General features: G+C 39.2%; 2 long non-coding RNA genes across 3 annotated transcripts in view; one reads left to right on the forward strand and one right to left on the reverse strand.

The window, feature by feature from the left end:
* LOC129643151 (uncharacterized) overlaps nucleotides 1–20,234 on the forward strand; it is a 129,939-nt gene that overhangs the window by 7,023 nt on the left and 102,682 nt on the right. The window lies entirely within an intron of this gene.
* Nucleotides 3,206–20,234, reverse strand: part of LOC129643152 (uncharacterized) — a 36,378-nt gene continuing 19,349 nt past the window's right edge. The window contains exon 4 of the long non-coding RNA XR_008710119.1: nucleotides 3,206–3,406. This is a non-coding gene — a long non-coding RNA (uncharacterized LOC129643152). The remainder of the gene's footprint in view (nucleotides 3,407–20,234) is intronic.

The following is a 20,234-nucleotide window of genomic DNA, read 5'->3' on the forward strand; positions in this document are numbered from 1 at the left end:
TTTGGTGCTAGAGAAGACTCTTGAGAGTCCCTTGGTCAGCAAGGAGATCAAACCTGTCAATCCTAAAGGAAATCAACCCTGAATTGTCACCAGAAGGACTGATGCCAAAGCTCCAAAACTTTGGCCACCTGATTCAAAGACTCATTGGAATGACTCATTCCAATGACTCCTTGGAAAAACCCTGATGCTGGGAAAGATTGAAGACAGGAGGAGAAGGGGATGACAGAGGATGAGATGGTTGGATGGCATCACTGACTCAATGGACATGAGTTTGAGCAAACTCCAGAAGAGAGTGAAGGACAGGGAAGTCTGGCATGCTGCAGTCCATGGGGTTGCAGAGTTGGACATGACTGAGTAACTAAACAACAACAAATTTATCAGGTAAATGGATCAAATATCTTATGGGCATTTTGGATAGCACCATACATCAAAGACCTATTGGCATGAACTAAGCATCTAGAGGTGTTCAGGCCAAGACCAAATATCCTATAAGGGGAAAGGAGAGGAGACAGGCAAACACTGACTTGAAGTGGGGAGGCTGGACAGCAGGCCCCTAGACCAGTTTGCACAGAGGACATGATTAAGAGAAAGCAGCCCTGTGTCCCTTCCACCGCCGTTACAACCAGGACGTCACTGCTGTGCAGAGAGCGGGGTTAAGGGCAGCATGCACAGCTCTGAGGGTACCGGTCCCCCCACAAGGCCTTCACAAATGCAATATAGGCAGAACTCTGTTCTGGCCGTGTTCATCTTCCTCCATGAAATCCTCTTTCTGTGTTCTCTTTTCTCCACGATCAACAACACAAAACACCCATATGTTAGTCCCAAGGAAATCAGTCATCCCCACCCCAACCAGGAACCCAGACTCCTAATTATCCACTTCTACTTATTTACTATAAAACATTCCATTCAGAGATCCTATGCCAGTATGTATATTCATGCAATTTTAATAATCTGCCCATGAGAATATGAAAAATGATCTTTAACCTTCCAACTGGTGGATGTTTACATCCTGAAGTACTTCCTGTGTTCCCAGGAGGAATTTTAATTTGTAATATATGGAGATGGTACGTCTGAGTGGTGGCTTTTATAGTACCAGAGTGCCATTCATCCAAACTCCCATAGAGAATGAAACAAAGAAATTAACTTTATTTATCTCATTTCATCTTCACAAATTAGTGAAGCAAGCTTTATATATATATATATAAATACTTTATATATATATAAATACTTTATATATATATAAATACTTTATATATATATATATACTTTTAACTTTTTATAATAGACTGAAATTCATAAAAGTTTAAATGACTTGCCCAGAACTTAGTAACTCCATATTCTAAACACTCAACATGTTTTTGTACTTTATTTCAGAATTCTTAATATGAATATTCAGAAGTATTCATTTTGAAGGCAAATTAAGAATATTTTCTGTGTATGATAGAAGAACATAGGACTGTTATTCCTAAAGAGCAAGTGCTTTTAGTCTGGAAAGACCTGAGTTTGAATCCCCCTGAGTTTGATCTGAGATTAAGGGAAGGGTCTTCAGATGTTCTGAGAATCACTTTTGTCTCTAGAAAAGGGAAACGGAAGTTTAAATGAATTGGTGTATTTAAAGACCTTGTACCAGTAGACACAATCCCTTTTTAATGTTTCAAATTTTTGAAAAGTAAAAAAAAAAAATCCTGTCTTTGGAAAATTATACTTAGATTTCTAAAAATTATAAAAAGCTATTCACAATTGTTATCATAAGGGCCTACTCATTATATCTTCATTTTTAAAATGTACCAGTTAGAGCAATTTTTAAAATTGCTCCTTGGAAACCTACCACACAAACACTGGCGTTAAAAAAAAAAAAAATACACTGCTCTATAATTGAGAAAGTGCTCCTGAATACGAGAAAAAGATGTTATAGTAATAATACAGGACACTGAATTAGTGCTACAGAATTAGAGTGTCATAGATCTAGAGGCAGAAGTTATAGCTTGGTAGCCAATTCAATGGCTGGTTTAGACCAATCTCACAGCTCAGAAACTGAATTAAAGGAAGTGATTAGTCTACTTTTTCGGGTTTTATTATTGACAGCCTTCAGATAATATTTTTTATTCATTTATTACCATTTTATTTTATTTATCCCCAAAAGGAAAAATAATGCTGAAGGCCAAGTTAAGAAAAGATTTTATAACAAGGCAGTTTTCTGTGACTGAGCCCCTCAGTAGAAAAAAATCACAAAAGTGAACTGGATTCAGGCAAAGAAAGGAAGAGTGAAACAACGCGGCATTTGGAAAGTAGGAAATACTGCGCACGCTTCCTGGGGAATATAACAAATCCCTCCTTTCTCTCTCTCAATATATGTAAAAACATATACAGAAAAATAAACAATGCTCTTTTCCCTCTACTGCTGACTCCGTTCTGAGAAACAAAACCAGTAAGATACACACACACATATGTATGTATTCAGAGTGGAAGGGGAAAAAGTATTTGTTCAACTTTACTGAGGTTTAATTGTCACAAAAAATTGTAAGATATTTAAAGGATACATCATGAAAGCATTGCTCTCATCTAGTTAATTAGCACACTCATCACCACACCTATTATTTTACACATTTACCTGTTTCAAATGTTTTATTTCTCTTATAGCTGAACCTCTGTTCCCTCCTCTTACCAACCAGTAGAAAAGCAACCACTTTCCTACTCTCTGTTTCTACGAATTTGACTTTTTTAATCTTTTTCAGATTCTACATGTAAGTGATCGCATGTAGTATTTGCCTTTTTCTATCTGGCTTATTTCACTTAGCCTTCAAGGCCCACCTGCTGCTGCTGCTAAGTCACTTCAGTCGTGTCCGACTCTGTGTGACCCCATAGACGGCAGCCCACCAGGCTCCCCCGTCCCTGGGATTCTCCAGGCAAGAACACTGGAGTGGGTTGCCATTTCCTTCTCCAAGGCATGAAAGTGAAAAGTGAAAGTGAAGTCGCTCAGTCATGTCCGACTCTTCGCAACACCATGGACTGCAGCCTCCCAGGCTCCTCCATCCATGGGATTTTCCAGGCCTATGTTGTTACAAATATCAAGATTTCCTTCTTGCCTCCTGGCTGAATAATATTCCACTCTGTGATATATCACACAATGGAATATATTTACATATTCCACATCTTCTTTATCTACTCACCCATTGACAAACACTCAGGTTGCTTCCATACCTTAGCTGTTGTGAGTAATTCTGCAATGAACGTGGGAGTGCAGATATCTTTTGGTATCCTGTTTTCATTTTCTTTGGATGTGTACCCAGGAATGACTTACTGGATCATAAGGTAGTTCTATTTTTCATCTTTTGAGGAACCTCCATACTGTGTTCCATAGCGGCTGCAGCAGTTTACATTCCCATCAACGGTGCTCAAGGATTCCCTGGAGAAAAGGCATTTTTGATGATAATTTTTAATCAGATCATACCATATATGAAGCTAGTCATCCCTGGAATGTCCCAATTGAAGAGCCCATCGATTTCTATATAGAAAAACAGCACAAGTGATCTTCTGAACCCAGATCTCCCGCACTGCAGGCAGATTCTTTACCGTCTGAGTCACGAGGGAAGACTAAGAATTCTGGAGTGGGTAGCCTATTCCTTCTCTGGGGGATCTTCCCAACACAGGAATCGAACTGGGGTCTCCTGCATTGCAGGCAGATTCTTTACCAGCTGAGCTATCAGGGAACATAAATATTCCTAAAAACACTGAAGATGTCTAAGTGAGAAAACCATTCATAAAGGCAAAAATAGCATTCAATACACATACCCCTATATAAATACTACCTCTATATCTGAAGCTGCTGAAAATTCCAACCAAACAGGATAGGTACCCCTAGGCACCAGAATTGTTTCAATTCCTTGTTTTCCATAAGAAAGATTTTATTTCCCCGGTTGATCAGAGAGCATTCTTGGAGAAAAATCTGTTGATATTCCCCTTGCTGAGTTTTAAATAGCCTGAGTATGTGTGATATATCTTTTGTAGTGAGTACTTTAGAGAAAAAGCATTGCTTTTAAATCTCATGCATGCCCCAAATGTAATGTGAAATAAATTCCACTGTGAATGAGCTCCTGCCATGTCTAAAAACTGAATTGTAATATGCAAGTTTCTCCGAGACAGGTCATTTTTTTGTGGTCTTAAAAGCAGCAAAGCTAAGAGGACTGATAAATTTTAAATCTCTCTAGCAGATTTCATGTAAAGCAGTAAGTTTACATCTCTATGCAACTCTAGTAGCAAAAACATGAGTAATTCATTCTGAGTCTTCCCTGGGAATTCAAGCCTGTTCAATTAACAGGGTATATTTTACTCAACATAGGAAAGAAAGTTGTGAATAAAAAATAATAATGATACCAACAGCCTTGAGTCTGCCCTCCAGGAATTTCTGTTTCATCTTTGAGATGAACCTAGGGTCAGAGAGTGTAGTCTCTCAATTTTTCCATCTTATTTTTGGCATTCTTCTGAAACTATCAGATTGTAAATAAAAGCTCCAAATCAGGGCTTCCCTGGTAGCTCAGTGGTAAAGAGTCTGTCTGCCAATGCAGGAGACATGGGTTTGATCCCTGATCCGGGAAGATCCCACATGCTGCACAACAACTAAGCCTGTGTGCCCCAGCTATTAAGCCTGTCCTCCAGAGCCCAGGAACCACAACTACGGAGTCTGCTTGTAACTACTGAAGCCCATGCTCGCTAGAGCCCACGCTCAGCAACAAGGGAAGCCGCAGCAACCAGAAGCTCGCACACGGCAACAAAGGGTAGCCCCCACTTGCCACAACTAGAGAAAAGCCCAAGCAACAGCAAAGACCCAGCAAAGCCAAAAATCAAGCAGTAGGAAATGTTTATTCAATTAACATTTATGGAGATAATGTTTTTAAAAATCTGGGAATCGATCAAATCACTATTTGGGGGTTCACTGCTATAGGAAGTAAAGAGCTGAAGTTCCCTTCGTGATTCTCTCATCCCTCAAGGGTGAGGGGTCTTTTTTGAATTCTCAAAGAACATCTTACCTTCCCTGGAGACCCTTCTCAAACGCAATAGGAACCTAATTAAATGGCAATATCAGCCATTGTTTATTGAGCAGATACTACATACCAAACACTTCACTCGCTTTTCATATAGTATCTCTCTTTATACATCATTATCATCATTCATGTATCATGTTCCTTTCATATATCGTCTTACCACACCATAATCTTTCACATACAGGTCTTGTTATTTCCAGCTTAAAGAGCCTGAAGATCAGTATGTATCTGTTTAGTTGCTCAGTCATGTCCCACGCTTTGCGACCTCATGGACTATAACCCACCAGGCTCCTCTGTCCATGGGATTTCCCAGGCAAGAATACTAGAGTGGGTAGTCATTTTCAGGGGATCTTCCTGACCCAGGGATTGAACCCGTGTCTCACACATTGGAAGCAGATTTTTTTTTTTTTAACCATCTGAGCCACCAGGGAAGCCCAGTGAAGTTAATTAACTGAACTAAGGTCACAGGGTCTTTAAAGGAGCCAGATTCAAACCCCGAGCTGTCTGTCATCAAAGCCCGGGTTCTTTCCACTCCACTGTGCGTTCCTGAAAACGTGCCTCCAGGGCCTCATACTGAAGCTGTGAAGTAATACATTAACACAAATACAGTCATAGCAGCCCTGACTGGCTTTTTTCTCCCTCACCTCAGATCATTCCGCGAACTACTAAAGTGTAGTCTGTAACCTGAGAAAACGTCTTCCCAGAGGCATTTCACCTGCAATCACCAAAGATAAGAAAGCATTCCATATGCCACGCCACTTTTAACTCAGTCCACAGAGGTCAGCCCTTCACTGTTACCAGAGTTTCACAACTGAGCAGAGGGGAAACCAGTGGACCAAGGGGACATTCATCTAACAGATAAGACTTGCAAAAATCAGCTTCCGAGTAACAGTCATGTACCATGCAACTGACTGCTATGCATGTCCTGTACCAGTTGAAATATGCAAAATAAATAGTTAAGCACACAAACTGTTTTCCCAAAAACAAGTCTTTTGCAAATGCAAATTGAGGTCACACAGGCATGAATTGTAAAATAAGCGTTAGGACATTCATGTTTTATCTCTTCAGCTCCAAGAACTTCACAGCTGCTCTTAATGGGTACGTGAATATTTTACGTGTGTGTTTTGAAAGTAATGTATTACCTTTCTTAAAATTCTCTATAAATGGCAGATTGTGGCAGAAATGTTTTTCTCAAACACCTAAGCTTTCCTAAAACACTGAACCTTATTCTCAGAACCCAGTGTGCTAGAAGTGAGGTAAGAAAGTGTCATTTCTTCTTAAAAAGAAATGTATCATTTCTTTCAAACATAAGTGTTTCCCTTTAAAGTAATTTTATTGGCCTCTGGAAAACATTTGTATAAAACATTACATTTTATAGATTTTTAAAAATTTGCTTTCCATACTCTTATCAGTTATATGCCATTGAAACTGACTGAGCAGCTGTATTGGTTAAAATGATAGAATAAGAATGTATCAATACCCTGTAATGACCTATATGGGAAATGAATATTTTAAAAAGTAGAGATATATATATATCTGTCTCACTTTGCTGTACAGCAGAAAGTAAAACAACAGTGTAAATCAACTGTGCTCCAAAAAAATTTTTTTTAAAAGAATGTATTATAGTGTTAAATTCCTCTATAGTAAGCTATGTGTTTTTTAATTGTGGCAAAATACCTGTGACATAAAATTTGCCCTGTTAACCATTTTTGAGTGTACAGTTAAGTAGCACTAATTACGTTCACATTCTGCTTAATCACCACTACCTATCTCTAGAACTTTTTATTTTTCAAAACTGAAACTGTACGTATTAAATAATAATGCCCCATTTCCCCCTCCCCAGTCCCTAGAAACTACCATTCCATTTGTCTCTATGAATTTGACCTACTCTAGGTACCTCATGTAAGTAGAATTGTACAATATTTATCTTTTTGTGATGGATCATTTCACTTAGCACAATGTCCTTAAGTTTCATTCATGTTGCAGCATGCATCCAACTTTTCTTTCTAAGGCTGAATATGTCACATTGCATCCACTCGTTTGTGGAGGGACACTTGGGTGGCTTCCTTCAGCTGTTGTATGTAATGGTGGTATAATCATGTGTGTACAGACGTCTCTTTAGGATTCTGCTTTCACTTCTTTAGGTCTATGCCAAGAAGTAGAATCGCTGAATCATATGATGCATGCTCAGTCGCTTCAGTTGTGTCCAACTCTTTCAACCCCATGGAATATAGCCCGCTAGGCTCCTCTGTCCAGGGGGTTTCCCAGGCAAGGATAGCAGGGTGTGTTGCCATTTTTTTCTCCAGGGGATCTTCTCAACTCAGGGATAGAACCCAGGTCTCCTGCATTGCAGATGGATTCTTTACCAATTGAGCCACCAGGGACTAACCCCTATTAAATACATGACTTGAAAATATTTTCTCCCAATCCATGCATTGTCTTTTTACCCTTTTGATTGTGTCCTTTGATGCAGTTTTAAATTTTTCATGCAGCACAATTATCTTTCATTTTTGTTACCTGTGCTTTTGGTGCTATATACAAGAAATTACTGCCAAATCCAATGTCATGAAGATTTTCCCCTAAGGTTTATTCCAAGTTTTATAGTTTCAGCTCTCCCATTTAAGTTTTTAAGCATTTTGAGTTAATTTCTGTATATGATATAAGGTAGGAGCTCAATTTCATTTTTTGCATATGGATATGTGTGTGTGTGTGTGTGTGTAGGCCATCAATTCTCATTATTCATGGAAGTTTTGTTCTACACAGTCATTATAAACACTGAATTAGGGAATACTGAGCCATTGCTCTAAGAGAAATACAAGATTAGTCTCCTGAGAGCCTGTGGTCACATTTTTGTCAACTAATCAATACATAATCTTGTATTATGTGTGTTTCTGTTTAAAGATACCCTATTCAATGTACATTGTTGATTTATTAATGTTGAACTCAGAGCCAACAGCACTGTGACTCATGGCTGAATGAGGCTTATCTAACATACTGATTTTCTCTATAATATAAGCCCTGCTCTTAGGAACACTAGAATGCACTTCAGCACAATGTTTGGGGTGATTTTAAACAGAAAAATCACCAACGAAAAATATAAAAAATGAGGAAAAGGTGGCACTAAATGGACTGTGAAAAGGACACTTGTGTCCAGTACAAGAGCAGAAACATGAAGGCAGAGAGTCACCTTGTTCCACTTCACTTGGGCACTCGTGCACAGACTGACTGTTTTGCTACTCTGCCTGGTTCTGCAAACGACCATGGAATCCCCACATGTATTGATGCAGGGATTACAAATACATTTTAGTGGGACTTCCCTAGTGGTCCAGTGATTAAGAGTCTGCTATCCAACAGAGGACACAGATTCCACCCCTGATCAGGAACCACATGCCATGGGCAACTAGAGAAAGCCCACACACCACAACAAAGACCCAGCTCAGCCAAAAATAATAATTTAAAAACACACACGTAAATACATTTTAGTGAGTAAGCAAATTTGAAAAAATTGAATCCATGGATAATGAGAACTGTGCAAATATGTATTTCGAATTTGCTTCAGAAATCCTTCTCTCTCTGACATCCACTGAGAGAAAGAACTGGATACACATATGCTCTGAGAATGATATGTATGTGCTTAGTCTTTGTTCCATATCAAGGACTCTGATATAATTTAGTTAGGTTCCTCCTGCCCCCCCCGAGAACTAACTTACCCTCTCTCACCCACAAGCACCATTTCAGAAAGCATTGAGAAAAAGATGTTCATTCTAATTCTGAAATTATACTCTATGTGGTTGTTTGATCCAAATCATTGACTTTTCTGAAGACAGGTCACGTTGACTCAAGTAAATAAATACCTGTCTACTGGGGAGATAGATGCACCTTACTAGCAAGACCCAATGTCCTCAAACACTTGACCAGGTGACTCAGATACTTCATCTGGCTCCAGCGTAGCTTCTGACAGGAGGAGACACCCCTCTCTAAAAAATGTACTAACCAAGCAAGAGAAGATATTGCATAGAAACCAGGAATGTTAGGTCCATGAATCAAGGTAAATTGGAAGTGGTCAAACACGAGTTGGCAAGCATAAACATCAACATTTTAGGAACCAGTGAACTAAAATGGACTGGAATGGGTGAATTTAATTCAGATAACCATTATATCTACTACTGTGGGCAAGAATCCCTTAGAAGAAATGGAGTAGCCCTCATAGTCAACAAAAGAGTCCAAAATGCAGTACTTGGGTGCAATCTCAAAAACATGAATGATCTTTGGTCGTTTCCAAGGCAAACCATTCAATAGCACAATAATCCAAGTCTATGTCCCAATCACTAATGCAGAAGAAGCTGAAGTTAAATGGTTCTATGAAGACCTACAAGAACTTCTAGAACTAACACCCAAAAAAGATGTCCTTTTATCATAGAGGACTGGAATGAAAAAGTAGGAAGTCAAGAGATACCTGGAGTAACGGGCAAAATTGGCCTTGGAGTACAAAATGAAGCAGGGCAAAGGCTAACAGAGTTTTGCCAAGAGAACGCACTGGTCATAGCAAACACCGTCTTCCAACAACACAAGAGATGACTTTACACGTGGACATCACCAGATGGTCAATACCAAAATCAGATTGATTATATTTTTTGCAGCTGAAGATAGAGAAGCTCTATGTAGTCAGCAAAAACAAAACTGGGAGATGACTCTGGCTCAGATCACGAACTTCTTATTGCAAAATTCAAACTTAAATTGAAGAAAGTGGGGAAAACCACTAGACCATTCAGATAGGACCTAAATCAAATCCCTTAGGATTATACAGTGGAAGTGACAAATAGATTCAAGGGATTAGATCTGATAGACAGAGTGCCTGAAGAACTATGGACAGGGGTTCATGACATTGTACAGGAGGAGAGAAGTGAGAGACAAAGGACAAGAGGAAAGATACACCCATCTGAATGTAGAATCCTAAAGAATAGCAAGGAGAGATAAGAAAAGCCTTCCTCAGTGATTAGTGCAAAGCAATAGAGGAAAGCAATAGAATGAGAAAGACTAGAGATCTCTTCAAAAAATTTACAGATACCAGGGGAAAATTTCATGCAAAGATGGGCTCAATAAAGGACAGAAATTGTATGGACCTAACAGAAGCAGAAGATATTAAGACAAGATGGCAAGAATACACAGAAGAACGATAGAAGAAAGATTTTTATGACCCAGATAAGCACGATGCTGTGATCACTCACGTAGAGTCAGACATCCTGGAATGCGAAGTCAAGTGGGCCTTAGGAAGCATCACTCCGAACAAAGTTAGTGGAGGTGATAGAATTACAGCTGAGTTATTTCAAATCCTGAAAGATGATGCTGTGAAAGTGCTGCACTCAATATGTCAGCAAATTTGGAAAACTCTGCAGTGGCCACAAGACTGGAGAGGGTCAAGTTTTCATTCTAATCCCAAAGAAAGGCAATGCGAAAGGATGTTCAAACTACCGCACAATTGCACTCATCTCACACACTAGCAAAGTAATGCTCAAGTAATGCTCAAAATTCTCCAAGCCAGGTTTCAACAGTACATGAACTGAGAACTTGTTCAAGTGGGTTTAAAAAAGGCAGAGGAACCGGAGATCAAATTGCCAACATCTGTTGGATCATAAGAAAAGCAAGAGTTCCAGAAAAACATCTACTTCTGCTTTACTGACTATGCCAAAGCATTTAACTCTGTGGATCACAACAAACTGTGGAAAATTCTTCAAGAGATGGGAATACCAGATCACCTGACCTGCCTCCTGAGAAATCTGTATGCAGGTCAAGAAGCAACAGTTAGAACTGGACATGGAACAACAGACTGGATCCAAATTGGGAATGTCAAGGCTGTATATTGTCACCCTGCTTATTTAACTTATATGCAGAATACAACATGCAAAATGGCAGACTGGATGAAGCACAAGCTGGAATCAAGATTTCCAGGAGAAATATCAATAACCTCAGATATGCAGATGATACCATCCTTAAGGCAGAAGTGAAGAAGAACTAAAAAGCCTCTTGATGAAAGTGAAAGAGCATAGTGAAAAAGCTGACTTAAAGCTCAACATTCAGAAAACTAAGATTATGGCATCTGGTCCCATCACTTCATGGAAAATAGATGGGGAAACAGTGGAAACAGTGGCTGACTTTATTTTTTTGGGGTTCCAAAATCACTGCAGATGGTGACTACAGCCATGAAATTAAAAGATGCTTGCTCCTTGGAAGAAAATCTATGACCAATTATGTAAAGTTTAAAAATAAAAAAAATTAATAAATAAAAGCATCAAAAAAAAAAAGAAAAAAAGAAAATCTATGACCAACCTACACAGCATATTAAAAAGCAGAGACATCACTTTGCTGACAAAGATCCGTCTAGTCAAAGCAATGGTTTTTCCAGTAGTCATGTATGGATGTGAAAGTTGGAATATAAAGAAAGCTGAGCACCAAAGAATTGGTGCTTTGGAACTATGGTGTTGGAGAAGACTCCTGAGAGTCCCATGGACTGCAAGGAGATCAAACCAGTCAACCCTAAAGGAAATAAGTCCTGAATAATCATTGGAAGGACTAATGCTGAAGTTGAAGCTCCAACATTTGGCCACCTGATATGAAGAACTGACTCACTGGAAAAGACCCTGATGCTGGGAAAGATTGAAAGCAGGAAGAGAAGGGGACAATGGAAGATGAGACAGTTGGATGGCATCACCGACTTGATGGGATATGAGTTTGGGTAAACTCCAGGAGTTGGTGGTGGACAGGGAGGTCTGGCGTGCTGCAGTCCTTGGGGTTGCAAGGAGTTGGACACAACTGAGTGACTGAACTTTTCTGAATCAAGTACTGTTAGTTTTTTTCAGCTTGGCTCTAAGGGGTGTTACTGTAAATGGATGGGACACTGCATTGCTATATTCACTTTCCTTGAACCACACTAACCTAAGGTTGCACATGGGGAGTCCCAACAATTGGGAAATACTACTAAGATCCCATTCTCCAAGAATTCAAGACTGAGGGCAGTCATGGGCCTGTGGTGAGTCCAAGTTAAAGGTCAGCTCATGGAGGCTCAGCTGACTTCTCCCTGCTGAGACCTCCTTCATGCCCTTCCATGGAAATGAGTTGATTTCATTCAAACTAAAATAGGCTTTTCTGTTATACTGCATATTTCTAGCATTCACAATGAATGTCAGTTTATGTCTATGTATGTGTACATACTTTTATACCAATAGATATGAAATATATTCATATCATGTGTCCATTATTCCTCCCTCACTGTGTCTAGATATCAGGATTTAATCACTCCTTTATTTGAGACTTGTATCTCCTTCAACAGAAATAGACTGTGCCTTCTGGTGTTCCTGTGGGTTCAGCTGTGTCTCCTAAAAGATGCATTCAATTCTTAAACCCCAAGAGCTGTGAAGGCGACTTATTTACAAATAGAGTCTCTGCAGATGTGCTCAAGGTAAGATAAGGTCATACGGGATTAGAATGGTGTCCTTATAAAAAGAGAGAAATGTGGACACAGAGGCATTGACACCCAGGGAGAAGATCACAAGAACAGAGAGACCGAGATGGGAATGACGCAACTGTAAGCCAAAGAACAACAAGAATCGCCATCAATATCAGCGGTTAGCGTGAGGCGAGAAAGGATCTTCCCCTAGAGCCTTCGGAGTCAGCATGGCCCTGTCAATATCTCTATTTCCAATTCCCAGAACTACTGGGTTGGCCAAGAAGCTCATTTGGATTTATCCATAAAATCTTATGGATAACTTGAATGAACTTTTTGGCCAAGCCAGTATATGCAAGAGGGCTTCCCTGGTGGCTCAGACAGTAGAGTCTGCCTGCAATGCAGGAGACCCAGGTTTGATCCCTGGGTCAGGAAGATCTCCTGAAGAAGGAAATGGCTACCCACTCCAGTAATCTTACCTGGGAAATCTCACAGACAGAGGATCCTGGCGGGCTATAGTCCATGGGATCGCAAAGAGTCGGACACAACTGAGCAACTAACACACACAATATATGAGCGAATAAGTTTTTTTTTTTTGTTTAAACCATCTAGTTTGTGGTAATTTGTTAGATCAACCCTAGCAAACTAATACAGATGTCTCTTCTGGAAACAGTACTGCTTGTATAATGCTTTGTTTCTTTCATCTCGGGGAATTATTTCTTAATTAAATGCATCATAGAGAACATCTATCTAATTTTCTGAGTTCCAAGACCATTATTTGTTGCAGATCACAGAGAGATAAAGGGGAAGAGTCAGAAGAATAACACAATCTCTTGACTACTTGATTTGTGTTTCTTTGTAATGCACACACTTGCAAACAAATTTTAAACAAATGGTAGAAAGAACAAAAACATAATTCTTTATCATCCTGTCAAGCTACAGTTATAGATTTAGCAGCAATGAAGAAATATATTCAGAGCTACAGGAGCTAGTGCTTCACTGTGCCAAATGTACATTAAGATTTGGCTTGGTTCAATCAATAATTTTTAAATACAACCTATCATGCTGTCTTGGATTTTGCTCCTTATCATAATAGCACATGCAATGGGATTCAGATCTGCATCATTTAACTCGTGACTCTCACAGATTAAACATTTTCTACCTTCCGGGACTTCCTAGGTGGCTCAGTGGTAAAGAACCCCCCTGCCAACGCAAGAGATGCAGGTTGGATTTCTGATCTGGGAAGATCCCATAGGCTGCAGAGCGACTAAGCCCATGCCCCACAACTACTGAGCCTGTGCTCCAGAGACGGACCCCCAACTACTGAAACCCACACTCCCTAGAGCCCGTACTTCACAAGAGAAGGCACTGCAATGAGAAGCCTGCACACCACAACTACAGAAAGCCAGCACAGCAATGAAGACCTAGCACAGCCAAAAATAAATTAAATTATATATATATATATACACACACACACACACACACACACATCTTCTACCTTCCTTTTCCCCAATGTACCCCTCACCCACATAACATGCAAACCTACAGTAATGCTTAGACCTTGACTGAAGCATTAGGTGTATGTGAAAAATCTATACATCTATGTATTTCCCAGGGAATAAGACCTATTTCTCTCCAAATTATTATATATCTACAGAGCAAATACTGACAAGGCAAGGCTCAGCATCAAAGATAAAAGGTGAGGGGGGATATGCTATCCTTGGTGACAGCAAGAAGCACCATGTACCATCACTTCACAAACACAGATTTCAGAGCTTGTTGGTCATTCTGTTTTCCTAAAACTGAACAGTATATCTTATTTCACAAGACTGATCGGAGATAAAGTTTGAGTTATTTTATTAACAATTTAGATCAGCAAGTTATTACTCTCATTCACCTGTTAGTAGGTATACAATATTTACTTTTCTGAATGCCAGAGTGTGACATTGAATTTTCTTCAAAATTACTATTTGATTTATAGTTCGCTTCTTCTTGGCGAACTGTCTTCAAGAATTATGGTTACCTTCAGAAGAATTCAATCAAACTTATTTTACAGTGCCTTACATTTTTAGTTATCAAGATTCATTAAAATTCAGTACCACCTGTCCTTTTTGGTATTGCATGTATGGTGGGATTTATTTTTAAATTAAATTTTTTGTGTTTCATTGCTAGATATGTACCAGTACTCACTGACAACATGTTTTTTTCAGCCATACAACTTCTTCAGTTTTGGGGTAATATTACTACATAACCAAGCTTTGCAAATTCTTTCTGGTTTATATATAAATATATATGCATGAATATGTATATTCAATACATATTTATATATGCTACTCTATTTTAAAAGTGCTTTAAAATTAGTTCAATATATGCATGACAAAAAGTTCTTAATATCTTTTCAAAAAATTATCCTTGTATAATTAAGAAACATCTTGCACTTCAGCTACTCTTTTTTAAATTTTATTTTTATTTTTTTTTATTTTTAAACTTTACAGAATTGTATTAGTTTTGCCAAATATCAAAATGAATCCGCCACAGGTATACATGTGTTCCCCATCCTGAACCCTCTTCCCTCCTCCCTCCCCATACCATCCCTCTGGGTCGTCCCAGTGCACTAGCCCCAAGCATCCAGTATCATGCATCAAACCTGGACTGGCATCTCGTTTCATACATGATATTTTACATGTTTAAATGCCACTCTCCCAAATCTTCCCACCCTCTCCCTCTCCCACAGAGTCCATAAGACTGTTCTATACATCAGTGTCTCTTTTGCTGTCTCATACACAGGGTTATTGTTACCATCTTTCTAAATTCCATATATATGTGTTAGTATACTGTATTGGTGTTTTTCTTTCTGGCTTACTTCACTCTGTATAATAGGCTCCAGTTTCATCCACCTCATTAGAACTGATTCAAATGTATTCTTTTTAATGGCTGAGTAATACTCCATTGTGTATATGTACCACTGCTTTCTTATCCATTCATCTGCTGATGGACATCTAGGTTGCTTCCATGTCCCGGCTATTATAAACAGTGCTGTGATGAACACTGGGGTACACGTGTCTCTTTCCCTTCTGGTTTCCTCAGTGTGTATGCCCAGCAGTGGGATTGCTACATCATAAGGCAGTTCTATTTTCAGTTTTTTAAGGAATCTCCACACTGTTCTCCATAGTGGCTGTACTAGTTTGCATTCCCACCAACAGTGTAAGAGGGTTCCCATTTCTCCACACCCTCTCCAGCATTTATTACTTGTAGACTTTTGGATCGCAGCCATTCTGACTGGCGTGAAATGGTACCTCATAGTCGTTTTGATTTGCATTTCTCTGATAATGAGTGATGTTGAGCATCTTTTCATGCGTTTGTTAGCCATCTGTATGTCTTCTTTGGAGAAATGTCTATTTAGTTCTTTGGCCCATTTTTTGATTGGGTCATTTATTTTTCTGGAGTTGAGCTGTAGGAGTTGCTTGTATATTTTTGAGATTAGTTGTTTGTCAGTTGCTTCATTTGCTATTATTTTCTCCCATTCTGAAGGCTGCCTTTTCACCTTGCTAATATTTTCCTTTGTTGTGCAGAAGCTTTTAAGTTTAATTAGGTCCCATTTGTTTATTTTTGCTTTTATTTCCAATATTCTGGGAGGTGGGTCATAGAGGATCCTGCTGTGATGTATGTCAGAGAGTGTTTTGCCTATGTTCTCCTCTCCCTCCCTCCCCACAGCGCGACTGAACAAGTGAGCCTTAAAAAAAAAAAAAAAAAAGTGTCCTCCACTGTCCCCTTTGTGTCAGGACGGAAACCAGACACTGAAGAGACCAGCAAACAGAAGAAGCTATAACAGAGGGAACCGCCTTGGAAGCTACAGGCCATAGATTAAAACCCTGTGGTTACTACCGACTACATAGGAAGGGGGCCTATAGATCTTGAGAAATGTAAGTCAGACCAAGGAACTAGCCAAAAATGAACTGAACCCACAATACTCACAACAAAACCAGAGAAAGTCCTAGATATATTTTTACTATTTTTACGATCATTCTTTCTTTCTTTTTTTAATTAAAAAAATTTTTTTAAGTCCTCTATTGTTCCTTTAATTTTCACTTTTATAACCTATTACTTTTCAAAAAAAAAAAGACCCTATTTTTTTTTCTTCAGCAAACTTCATATATATATATTTTTATAATTTTTTGACTTTTTTTTTCTTTTTTTTTTCTTCTTTTCTTTAACATTGTATTTTTGAAATTCCAAACTCTACTCTAGATTTTTAATTTTAGCTTTTTGGTATATGTTATCAATTTTGTACCTATAGTTTTTTTTATAACTTCTGTGACTCTTTTTTTTCTCTGTTTCTTTCTCTTCTTCTTTTATATAACATTGTATATCTGAAATTCCAAACTCTACTCTAGATTTTTAATTTATGCTTTTTGGTATTTGATATCAATTTTGTACCTGTATTTTCTTTATAATTTTTGCGACATTGTTTTTGTTGGTTTGTTTGTTTCTCTCTTTATTTTTCTTCTTTTTTTTAACATTGTATTTTTGAAATTCCAAACTCTACTCTAGATTTTTAACTTTTGCTTTCTGGTATTAGTTATCAATTTTGTGCCTATATTTTCTTTATAATTTTCACGACCTTGTTTGTTCTTCTTTGTTCGTTTTTTCTCTTTCTTTTCCTTCCTCTTTTCTTTAACATCATATTTTTGAAATTCCAAACTCTACTCTAGATTTTTAATTTTTGGTTTTATGTATTTGTTACCAATTTTGTACCTTTAAGAACCCAATCTTAAGTACCCATTTTTCACTAGGGAGCGAGATTACTGGCTTGACTGCTCTCTCTCCCTTTGGACTCTCCTTTTTCTCTACCAGGTCGCCTGTGTCTCCTCCCTAACCCCTCTCTACTCTACCCAACTCTGTGAATTTCTGTGTGTTCCAGACGGTGGAGAACACTTAGGGAACTGATTACTGGATGGATCTGTCTCCCTCCTTTTCATTTCCCCCTTTTATCCTTCTGGCCACCTCTGTCTCCTTCCTCCTTCTTCTCTTCTCTGTATAACTCCGTGAACATCTCTGAGCGGTCCAGTTGTGGAGTGCACATAAGGAAGTGATTACTGGCTAGCCCACTCTCTCCACTATTGATTCCACCTCATCTCATTCGGGTCACCTCTAACTACTCTTTTTTTTTAATTGAAGGATAATTGCTTTACAGAATTTTGTTGTTTTCTGTCAAAGCCCAACATGAGTCAGCCATACGTATACATATTCCCCTCCCTTTTGAACCTTCCTCCCATCTCCCTCCCCATCCCACCCCTCTAGGTTGATACAGAGCCCCTGTTTGAGTTTCCTGAGCCATACAGCAAATTCCCATTGGCTATCTATTTTACATATGGTAATGTAAGTTTCCATGTTACTCTCTCCATACATCTCACCCTCTCCTCCCCTCTCCCCATGTCCGTAAGTCTATTCTCTATGTCTGTTTCTCCACTACTGCCCTGTAAATAAATTCTTCAGTACTATTTTTCTAGATTCCATATATCTGCATTAGAATAAGATATTTATCTTTCTCTTTCTGACTTACTTCACTCTGTATAACAGGTTCTAGGTTCATCCACCTCATTAGAACTGACTCAGATGCATTCCTTTTTATGGCTGAGTAATAAATCAAATCCCTTATGATTATACAGTGGAAGTGAGAAATAGATTTAAGGGCCTAGATCTGATAGATAGAGTGCCTGATGAACTATGGAATGAGGTTCGTGACATTGTACAGGAGACAGGGATCAAGACCATTCCCATAGAAAAGAAATGCAGAAAAGCAAAATGGCTGTCTGGGGAGGCCTTACAAATAGCTGTGAAAAGAAGAGAAGTGAAAAGCAAAGGAGAAAAGGAAAGATATAAACATCTGAATGCAGAGTTCCAAAGAATAGCAAGAAGAGATAAGAAAGCCTTCTTCAGCGATCAATGCAAAGAAATAGAGGAAAACAACAGAATGGGAAAAACTAGGGATCTCTTCAAGAAAATCAGAGATACCAAAGGAACATTTCATGCAAAGATGAGCTCAATAAAGGACAGAAATGGTATGGACCTAACGGAAGCAGAAGATATTAAGAAGAGACGGCAAGAATACACAGAAGAACTGTACAAAAAAAGATCTTCAAGACCCAGATAATCACAATGGTGTGATCACTGACCTAGAGCCAGACATCCTGGAATGTGAAGTCAAGTGGGCCTTAGAAAACATCACTATGAACAAAGCCAGTGGAGGTGATGGAATTCCAGTTGAGCTATTCCAAATCCTGAAAGATGATGCTGTGAAAGTGCTGCACTCAATATGCCAGCAAATTTGGAAAACTCAGCAGTGGCCACAGGACTGGAAAAGGTCCGTTTTCATTCCAATCCCAAAGAAAGGCAATGCCAAAGAATGCTCAAACTACCGCACAATTGCACTCATCTCACACGCTGGTAAAGTAATGCTCAAAATTCTCCAAGCCAGGCTTCAGCAATATGTGAATCGTGAACTTCCTGACGTTCAAGCTGGTTTTAGAAAAGGCAGAGGAACCAGAGATCAAATTGCCAACATCCACTGGATCATGGAAAAAGCAAGAGAGTTCCAGAAAAACATCTATTTCTGCTTTATTGACTATGCCAAAGCCTTTGACTGTGTGGATCACAATCAACTGTGGAAAATTCTGAAAGAGATGGGAATACCAGACCACCTGATCTGCCTCTTGAGAAATTTGTATGCAGGTCAGGAAGCAACAGTTAGAACTGGACATGGAACAACAGACTGGTTCCAAATAGGAAAAGGAGTTCGTCAAGGCTGTATATTGTCACCCTGTTTATTTAACTTATATGCAGAGTACATCATGAGAAACGCTGGACTGGAAGAAACACAAGCTGGAATCAAGATTGCCAGGAGAAATATCAATAACCTCAGATATGCAGATGACACCACCCTTATGGCAGAAAGTGAAGAGGAACTCAAAAGCCTCTTGATGAAAGTAAAAGTGGAGAGTGAAAAAGTTGGCTTAAAGCTCAACATTCAGAAAACGAAGATCATGGCATCCGGTCCATCACTTCATGGGAAGTAGATGGGAAAACAGTGGAAACAGTGTCAGACTTTATTTTTCTGGGCACCAAAATCACTACAGATGGTGATTGCAGCCATGAAATTAAAAGACGCTTACTCCTTGGAAGGAAGGTTATGACCAACCTAGATAGCATATTGAAAAGCAGAGACATTACTTTACCAACAAAGGTTCGTCTAGTCAAGGCTATGGTTTTTCCTGTGGTCATGTATGGATGTGAGAGTTGGACTGTGAAGAAGGCTGAGCGCCGAAGAATTAATGCTTTTGAACTGTGGTGTTAGAGAAGACTCTTGAGAGTCCCTTGGACTGCAAGGAGATCCAACCAGTCCATTCTGAAGGAGATCAGCCCTGGGATTTCTTTGGAAGGAATGATGCTAATGCTGAAACTCCAGTACTCTGGCCACCTCATGCGAAGAGTTGACTCATTGGAAAAGACTCTGATGCTGGGAGGGACTGGGGGCAGGAGGAGAAGGGGACGACAGAGGATGAGATGGCTGGATGGCATCACTGACTCGATGGACGTGAGTCTGGGTGAACTCCGGGAGTTGGTGATGGACAGGGAGGCCTGGCGTGCTGCGATTCATGGGGTCGCAAAGAGTCGGACACGACTGAGCGACTGATCTGATCTGAATATTCCATTGTGTATATGTACCACAACTTCTTTATCCATTCATCTGT

Source organism: Bubalus kerabau, chromosome 2 (genome assembly GCF_029407905.1).
Source record: "Bubalus kerabau isolate K-KA32 ecotype Philippines breed swamp buffalo chromosome 2, PCC_UOA_SB_1v2, whole genome shotgun sequence".
NCBI lineage: Eukaryota > Metazoa > Chordata > Mammalia > Artiodactyla > Bovidae > Bubalus > Bubalus kerabau.